The 7,195-nt window shown below is 36.6% G+C and overlaps 1 pseudogene; it reads left to right on the top strand.

The window, feature by feature from the left end:
- The first annotated feature begins 5,504 nt into the window (after positions 1–5,504).
- LOC136388959 (S-formylglutathione hydrolase-like) lies at positions 5,505–6,648 on the top strand (annotated as a pseudogene).
- Positions 6,649–7,195: the final 547 nt, after the last annotated feature.

Below are 7,195 nucleotides of genomic sequence, written 5' to 3'. Positions count from 1 at the left end.
GAACTTGGTAAGTCCTGTTCAAGTCCATTGCTGTTCTTTTAGTGTAATTAAAAAAAAATCTGTTGTGTTAAAAAAAAGTTATTTTAGGTGTTATATAATTATTTATCCTTAATATTCATGTCTTTCATTAATTCAAAAATATTCTTAGTCATTATCTTTTGAAATATTGCTTTTCTTCCACTCTCCATTCTCTCCTTTGAAACTTCTATTGGTAGACCTTGTACATCTTCCTTCTTTCCTCCATGTCTGTTAAACTTTCTTTCTTATTTTCCATTTCTTAAATGCTTTAGGGCTCACATTCAGTATATGTTCTTTAGTTACATATTTCAGATCATGAGTTTTCTATTTAGGAAATTAAGTTTTTAAGTTACAATTATAATTTTTAATTTAAATTAAAAAAATTTAAGCCTATCTTTTATAGTATCTAATTTTTCTATGCTTACTGTTCTTTCTTATTCTTAAATTATTTTTATAATATATATATACGTATTTAATAGTACCATAAGCTGAATTTTGGGGGAGGAAAGCTTGGAGAATGTATAAATATGCTGTTTATTGAATCCAATAACTTTCACAGATGATAGATAGTTTCCTCCTCTGTTTTATAATTTTCAGAATTTGGGTTTATCTTCAGTGGGTACTTTTTTCTGTATAGACTTGAATTTAGAAATACCTTCCAAAGTAGCTTCTTTGTTTATTTGATTTTTCTTTGCCAGGCTGCTGAGTGGTACCACCAATAGGGACAAGTTTTTACATTAACTCGCTGTTGGGGGGCCTGTTGGGGGTCACAGGACAAGTTTTCTTGGACCATGCAGAAGTTGCAGATCCATATGTGGAATAAATTTATTTTCAGACCCCAAGTCCATATCTGAAGTAAACGTGGGGCTTTCATTTCTTAGGCATTGACAAGTGTCCTTTGAGTCTCCCTTGGACAGTGGGGAAAGTTTTTCTAGCCCTTTCAGAGATACATCCCTTTCAGTATCCCTGCGTAGGTTTAAAATCCATATCCCTAAATATTAGAGCTAATTTTTAAGTTTGAACATCACCCCTTCCCAACATGGTCACTGCATAAGTATTACCCATGTTTAATTCTTTACTAAAGGCACACTTTTTATTTTGGATATGATAATTCTAAATTAAGGATCTTTTCATAGGAAAAAAATAAGACTGGTTTTATAGAAAAGTCAATCCACTGAAGATTTCATTTCCTTGCATGAAAACAATATGATGCAGTGGAGTCATGGACAACTTTGATTGGTAAAGGCAAACCAGAGAAAAAAAACACAAGAAGCAAATGTAATACATAAATTATGGGTTCAAACTAAGTGGAAACTTAATGTATAAAATGATAGAAAGTTTTACAAGTAATGTAAATCGAGACAAGTGATGGAAGAATTGAACTGAGTTATCATGCAGAAAATACTTGGAAGGACATGTATGTCATGCATGTGTTCTATAAATTCCATCTTTGTACATAGACACTTTCAAGAGTTACCCCTCAAAACTGGGTCACAAAACCCAACGTGAGCATGTTGACCCACACACAGACCAACACCACTTTACCTCTAAATCCCTAAACAAATGCTACTTCTTTTGTCTATTCAAACACATCAGAATTTTTAAAAATTATTCTTTTTTTTTCTATTTTATCCATAACTCTAACAAATATGTAGACTAAAATAAAAAAAAGTAAGCCTTCTTGTGCCATGGGAGCTTATAAGAAGTGAGAAAGAGATGGAATAGGGTACACAGTTTGTAGGAGTCTCTGATAAGTTAGGTCAATACAATCATTTTCTAAGCATTCCGCTTAAGTGGTTTAGGTAGCTTATGTTTCAGCTGACTTTCTTCCTTTTTCAATTTTACCAAAATTATGCCTCAGATTCATTAACTACTCACTAATCAAATACAATCCCAAAGCACATTTAACCTTTCTGGTATATGTCTGGGTTAATAGAAAATTAAAAAAGGTCTTGCCTCATCTGCACCTTTGCAAGGCAACTCAGCTATTCATGTCCACAAACAGGATGTGCATCTCCTAGGCTAACAAGGCCATGGTAAACTGGTAAGCCTTCCACCTCTTTCTAAACCACTGAAGTATCTATGAGACCTTAGTCATCTTCCTTCTCTTCCCCTTCTTTCTTTTCCTTCCATCTCCTTTTGTCCTCAAATGTGATGCTCCATTAACAAACAGTACTGTACTCTCAGAGTATCTAAAGGGAGGACACTGGGCAAGGAGAGGAAGAAAGTTTTATCTTCTCATGTAATGGTTTTAGTGGAATCTATCTGTTAGCACACTAGGCCTCGTCTATGAAGGAGAACACTAGGGATCAAGAAAATTTGGGGGGTGTAGACTGGATCCTAGAGTTCAAAAAATTTAAAATAGCTCTGAAGCATAGCCTCATGTGACCTGTGGTGGCACAGTGGATAAAGTGTCGACCTGGAATGCTGAGGTTGCCGGTTCAAAACCCTGGGCCTGCCCGGTCAAGGCATATATGGGAGTTGATGCTTCCTGCTCCTCCCCCCTTTCTTTCTCTCTCTCTCTCTTCTCTAAAATGAATAAATAAAAATAAAAAAAAACCAAAAAACAAAAAACAAACAAAAAAAAAAACAAAACCAAAAAGCATAGCCTCATGGTTCTTATTCTTACTTTGCACATCTATTTTGATGTTAAAGAAAAGACAGAAGCCTTGGGAGCTATCTTATCATTTCCTATTCCAAAGGGGTAGAATATTTTAATAGTTTAGGTCAGTCATCATGTCAATTTAAGAGGATTAACATTGCTCGTTATAAACCTCCTGCTCTGCCCATTTTATTCAGTTGTATTCTAACATTTCTTACTCCTCTGCTAGGATGTAAAGTCTTAAAAGTCAGGGATTATGGTAATTAGCATGACACTGAGTAGAGCTCACGGGATATTTAAGAAATAAGATGGAATCATATTATTTCTAATTCAGTGTCCTGGCTCAGGACACCATTCAGTGCCTGGGAACATGATCACCCTATCCAAGTAACATGGTGATGCTGATCACAGCAAAAGGGAAACAATCTCTCAGAAGAAACCAGGAGGTCTCCTTCTAGTCAATACAAAGAAGACAAAGTGATGATTCATATAATCCCAATGAGGCAATCATTAGACAATAGAAATTAAAGTCAGGCTGCAATTATGAGTCATAAGAGTCATGATTTAACTTTGAATATCCAGGTTGTTTTGCTCCTTGGTTAAATAATAGGCAGCACACCTTATATACAGACAAAACCAAAAGGCTCAGTTTATTTGATTTTGTCATTTAAACACTCTTTATGCACAAATATATTTTAGTTTTATGACTATGAAGAAAATAAAATGAATCATATACATTTCCTTCAATTTCAGAAGTCTTTTGTTTATATTCCTAGGAGTTATATTTATTCCAAATTAAGTACTCAAATATCACATCTAATATCAAATATCCACATTATTGTTAATAGATATTTGAAATGAAGACTATAGAATATAGTTTTGTCCATAGGAAAGCCTCTCCTAAGGTATTAATTGGCATATCAGTTGCTCTTGAGAGAGCATGAAACCTGCTATCTCTTAAGCAATATAACTGATAAAGAATTCTCACCATTTTAAAAGAGATGCTTAGTAAGAAAAGAAGGAAAAAGCCACTATGATTAACACAGCTTTTCTCCTGGCTTTTGGTAAAAGAAGAAGAAGAAGAAGAAGAAGAAGAAGAAGAAGAAGAAGAAGAAGAAGAAGGAGGAGGAGGAGGAGGAGGAGGAGGAGGAGGAGGAGGAGGAGGAGGAGGAGGAGGAGGAGGAGGAGGAGAAGAAGAAGAAGAAGAAGAAGAAGAAGAAGAAGAAGAAGAAGAAGAAGAAGAAGAAGAAGAAGAAGAAGAAGAAAGAAAGAAGAAAGAAAGAAAGAAAGAAAGAAAGAAAGAAAGAAAGAAAGAAAGAAAGAAAGAAAGAAAGAAATAGCCATGTGTCTTTCTTAAGCCCTTTTAACCTCTTCGTGTAGCCCTTAACACGACTAAACTTTCTCTACCCGTCAACGTCCTTAGCAATTTTGACTTTCCACAGAGTGTTTCCCACACAATGGGTGTTCAGAATACTGTTGTGCATTTCTCAACTTTGACATGCTGGCTTTACGGCAGGTCCTTTGTATAAACTTCTTGAACTGCTTTGACGCTATTGTCAACACTTCTGTCAGAGTGGCTTCTCCTCATGCTACCTGTTGATTTTGAGAGATGCCTAATAAATAACACTTGCATACACATCCTTGCCAGAATAAATTACTATGTTGTACCCTGGTCATTTGACTCAAAGCTCCCTGCTTTGTAAGGATCTATGTAGAGCAAGAATAGAGCACAAAAGATCATTCCTTCCTTATCATGTAATGTCTTTCCAATTTTATTTTAGTCATCAGAGTGCCTGACTGATAAGCTAAATAAATAGAAACTTAAAAATCAAAACTCATCAGCACATTTAGCTATACATGTTTTCAGTGAACCTGTTGGGTACAATAGTAATTCATCTGACATCTCACTGAACATTATCAGAGTAATGAAATCTGACTACAGTAGCTTCTTAAATTTTACTAGTTATATAATTAAACTTTATATATGATCAGTTCAATCTTCTTGTCACTTGTTTAAACTTTTTTGAAAAGTATTTTTCTTTTTTTTTTATTTATTTATTTATTTATTTATTTATTTGCATTTTTCTGAAGCTGGAAACAGGGAGAGACAGTCAGACAGACTCCCGCATGCGCCCGACCGGGATCCACCTGGCATGCCCACCATGGGGTGATGCTCTGCCCACCAGGGGGCGATGCTCTGCCCATCCTGGGCGTCGCCATGTTGCGACCAGAGCCACTCTAGCGCCTGAGGCAGAGGCCACAGAGCCATCCCCAGCGCCCAGGCCATCTTTGCTCCAATGGAGCCTTGGCTGCGGGAGGGGAAGAGAGAGACAGAGAGGAAGGCGCGGCAGAGGGGTGGAGAAGTAAATGGGCGCTTCTCCTGTGTGCCCTGGCCGGGAATCGAACCCGGGTCCTCCGCACGCTAGGCCGACGCTCTACCGCTAAGCCAACCGGCCAGGGCGAAAAGTATTTTTCAATCCGTAAGTTAAAAGGCTTTTAAAGCTTATTCTGACAATAACATGTTCAAGAATTAATATACCAAACTTCTTTGAAATCCTAGTTCAGAAATTAATGTAAATTATCAACTTTTTAAAAAAAGTCTTGTCTCCATGCTGCTTCAGATGGTAACTAAATAACTCATCATGTTCCTGAGATGTTCATTAAAAGATGAAGAATGAAGTAATCATTTCACAATATATACTTATATCAATCATTATGTTGTACACCTTAAACTAAGACAGTGCTATATGTCAGTCATATCTCAGTAAAACTGGGGAAAATGTTGAGACCCCCTGACTGCTTCTTCTCTTCCCACTGCTGCCTCTACGGGGTCATCTACCTTTTGGTGCACACAAAAAGCAAGCAGCAGTTGGACAGGAAAAGAATGGCATTGAAACAGATTTTTATCAACAAAGCTTTGAGAGATTACAGAAAGCTTTTTAACATGACGGTGTTAAACTGAACTGCAAAATAAAATTTGCTATGTACTTAACACCAAAGGCAGAAATAAAAAAGTCTTGCATTATATTGGCTTTCTGGTTCAACTTGACAGAACAGAATTATATAGCAAAGTCTGGTTATCAGCAGGCTGCCTCAGAACATGGCCTTGCTGTCTTGCTCCACACACCAGCCTTCATGGCTGCAATAGATAAGACCTGAGACTTTGGCACTGGTGTTGCATTTTATGAGGACACCAATGAAGATTCTTAGAAAACTAACTACAGAATGTATTCTTATATAATGAAGGAACTTCCCCAACTCACAAATGCAAATTTTCCAGTGGACCTTCAAAGGATGTCTATTTTTGGCCACTCTGTCTAAGGCCACAGAGCTCTGATTTTTGCTTTAAAGCAGGGTTCGGGGATCTTTTTGGCTGAGAGAGCCATGTACGCCACATATTTTAAAATGTAATTCTGTGAGAGCTATACAACGACTCGTATGTTAGGCATTATCCAATAAAAATTTGGTGTTGGCCCAGAGGACAGCTGTGATTGGTTCCAGCCACCCACAACCATGAACATGAGTGGTAGGAAATGAATGGATTGTAATACATGAGAATGTTTTATATTTTAACGTTATTATTTTTTTATTAAAGATTTGTCTGCGAGCCAGATGCAGCCATCAAAAGAGCCACATCTGGCTCGCGAGCCATAGGTTCCCGACCCCTGCTTTAAAGAATCCTGAAAAACATAGATCTGTGTCAGTATTTGTTCCAATTCACAATTCAGAGTTCTATCCTTGGGGCAAAAAAAAGCGTTTAGTGAATATTTGGGAATCGATCAAAGTAAATGGAAGGTTTATGATGCTACCCATCTTAAAAAGTTTTATCTAGGTTCTCAGTTGGATGTACTACTTGATCAATGAAAAAATGACCAGTTTCTTTCAGAGGGACAGTTACTATCTAATAACTTTGTAGCTGCCTGTACAAAAAAGATCTTTGTTGTTTTAGATTATAAGAGGGTTATGATCATCACTGCTACTTTATAGCAATCTTCATTACTGATCATGCAAAATGCCTAAATGCTTGAAAAACTTTAAGAAAATCCCTTTAGGATTATAAAAATTGTAACAAACAGAATTGCAGGAAAAATTGTATTTCATAATGCTAAAAATGTTTCATTTTAGCCTGACCTGTGGTGGCGCAGTGGATAAAGTGTCGACCTGGAACGCTGAGGTCGCCGGTTCAAAACCCTGGGCTTGCCTGGTCAAGGCACATATGGGAGTTGATGCTTCCTGCTCCTCCCCCCTTCTCTCTCTCTGTCTCTCTTCTCTAAAATGAATAAATAAATAAATAATAATTTAAAAAATGTTTCATTTTATAGTTGAATTGCCTTCTGAATAAATATATAAAACTTGAAAAAAAACTGGGAAAAAATATGGGTGGAATGAATGATTGACCCTGTTTCTCTGTCAACATGAGAGAATGACAGTTGACGGACTAGCAGTGACGCAACATTTCTAAACATGTTCCTTTAAGGCAGTGGTAGGATTCAAATTATTTAACAACTGGTTCTCGGCCCTAATGACTGTTTTAAGTCATTTTTAAATATCATATTTTAAAAATGATATACTGAA

This window comes from Saccopteryx leptura, chromosome 1 (assembly GCF_036850995.1).
Source record: "Saccopteryx leptura isolate mSacLep1 chromosome 1, mSacLep1_pri_phased_curated, whole genome shotgun sequence".
NCBI classification, from domain to species: domain Eukaryota; kingdom Metazoa; phylum Chordata; class Mammalia; order Chiroptera; family Emballonuridae; genus Saccopteryx; species Saccopteryx leptura.
This window is presented reverse-complemented; position numbering and strand designations above follow the sequence as displayed.